Source organism: Galeopterus variegatus, unplaced genomic scaffold, assembly GCF_000696425.1.
Source record: "Galeopterus variegatus unplaced genomic scaffold, G_variegatus-3.0.2 Scaffold2616, whole genome shotgun sequence".
NCBI classification, from domain to species: domain Eukaryota; kingdom Metazoa; phylum Chordata; class Mammalia; order Dermoptera; family Cynocephalidae; genus Galeopterus; species Galeopterus variegatus.
In genome coordinates, this window is record NW_007728727.1 from 197,076 (window position 1) to 199,816 (window position 2,741).

Consider the following 2,741-nt stretch of genomic DNA (forward strand, 5'->3'; position numbering starts at 1 on the left):
GGGCGGGGCCTGGGCGAGGCCGGGCGCGAGGGGCGGGGCAGAAATCAGTCCGGTTTGGGGGATTTTTTGGGTTTTTTTTTTTTTTGGCTGCTGGTCTGTACAGGACCCGAACCCGGGACCTTGGAGTTATAAGGCCGGGCTCTAACCAACTGGCCAGCCCCAGGAATCAGCATTTTTAACAAATGTCCTGAGACAGCTGGTGGGTGGATGCGACTATCTACGGGTCTTTGGGGGAAGCCTGAGGATCAATCACATTTCGATCCTTGAATTCTTTCTATGCCAGACTTTGTCGACCCTGGCTTCGCCTTTTTGGTTTAGATGCATCTCAGAAGGTTGCTGGATACCTTTTGTTTTCCGTGTTGTGGTGTTGTGTTAAGGGGGACAAAATAATAAGTTTTTTACGGACAAAAAACTTTGACAAAAATTAAGTAGAAAAGTTTATAAGTCTTAAAGGGAAAAACAAAGCAAATCGACTGTAACTCTTTTAAATGACCTGGAGACTGCAGGAAAGAAAGCCCCTCTATTCTAAACTGGCTTATTTAGGAGGTACCGAGCCCAGGGACGTTGGCTATAACTTTCACACTTTATCTCCTTACAATTCAGAAGTAGTTGTCAAAATATGTAAACATACCACAGTATTTATTTAAGAAACGCACTTACCAATTCAGAAGAATGCCAAACAGTATATATACACCCAGTTTGTTAAATTTATATAGCAAAGCTAAATCATCACTGACATCTTCAGCACCTTCCTGTGGCATTCCAGAGACAGTGTATAAAAATATAATTGGATCACTCAAATGTGTAATACAGATATTTCCAATTTTTTTTCTACAAACGATTGCTTTAGCATTGACTGAAATTCCGGACTACTTTTAACAACTGATGAAATGTTTCCCTTAAAACAAAAAACAAAAAGTATATTTTCCAAAACTGCATCTCATAACTTCTAAATCCAGGACTTCTTTGTTTTGTTTTTTTAAACCTCCTTACTTCCTGGTCTCTACTTTCCTTCCCATTACTTAATATCTGTGAATCACTTTGTCCTATCTTCTGTTTTGAAATTTTGGGCTGCTGGATTAAATTTTGATAAACGGCCCTTCAGCTCTACCATTTTTGTCTTACATCAACTCAGATATCTTTTGTAAACCTTAGGAATATTTTCATTTCATAGGTGACCCATTTCTACCAAGCTTTTTTATTTTTCAACCCAGAGAATCCTTTCCCTCTTCCTTTTGCTCTGGCCTTGCTAGGTTTCTTCATCAGGATAGAAAGACACAGAAGTGGCCATATTTTGCCCAAAATCTTAGGATTGTTTGTGATTTAAAATGCCCTGGCCTTAGTAGGTTCCTTCATTAGGATAGAAGGGCACAGGACTGTTCCATATTTTGCCAAAACCTCATCATCTGAGTTGTGCACGAATGTTTGTGATGTAAAATGTCCATCTGTTTCCCTAGGATTAGTGGCATTCTCAGTTCCTTGTAGTCTGTGCCAGTGTTGGTAGGAATCAAGACAGTTCAGCTTCTTGGAATTCTGCACTTGGAAGCGGCCACATTTTAGGAGCCTGAAAAATCAGAGACAGGAGGAGCAGCTAAGCAGGGGAAAAAAAGCTAAGGCTGACCTCACAAGGCGGAGTCAGCCACTCTATCTTGTTCTTTGTGTGGTTTGACAGAATTGGTTATTATTGTTGTTGTCATTGCTAATGTCATGGCTTCTAATCTGTTTAAAATTAGGTATCTGTTTTTTCCCAGTGATTAAGTATATTCATCCATCTTTATTCATCAAGTATTTTACAAATAGGGAGGATGAATCATCAAGCTTTATAACAGGGTTGCTTAGAGCTACAGGGAGATCACGACTGTGTGAAGACAAAGGACTGGCTTTACCATTTCAATGTTAAGTAACCAATCCAGCAATTGATTTCTAAATCAACACCCAGAAGAAAATAATCCTCAACTTCTCTCCTTCTCCCACTCCCCACCTGCCTCGCCAACCACCAGGTATTATTCTTGTTCTGCAAGTGTTTCTGAAACATTATGGAGACAGAAGGACTATTTGAGTATACTTCACATTCTCGAAAGGTCTCAAATTAATATCTGACCTTTTCTCCCAGCGAAGCAATACATAGTCACAGACATCCACTGAGAGGATTTAAATTAGAATTATTTGCTTACCATACAATTTCAACCTTGCGTCCTATTATTGCTTTTTTGTTTTGTTTTGTTTTGTTGGTGGCTGGATAGTAAAGGGATCAAACCCTTGACCTTAGTGTTATCAGCACCACGCTCTAACCAACCTTGCATCCTATTATTGGACCATACTTCAGTTTGGATAAACTAGTTGGCTTTTAAAAAATCATACTGGTTTTTATTATTTTCAGATTGAAACATGCCAAAAATACCACTGTAACTGTACACTGCACCGAAATTATTCAGATGCTGACATTTTTGCTGTTCCTGCTCCACATTTCTTTTTAGTCAGGCTTATTGAAGAATAATTTATATACAGTATAAATTTTCTGTGTACAATTTATTTTATTTTATTTCTTATTTTTTGGCGGCTGCCCATATGAGGATTCGAATCCTTGACCTTGTGTGTACAGTTTTTCTTAAACATCAGTGTACAGGGTTTTTTGGTGTACAATTTTATGAGTTTTATCAAACACATACAGTCATGTACTTGATAGAGGAGGTACTCAGTTTCCCCAGGCTCCAGTTTCAAAATATGCCTCTGGGTTTCCA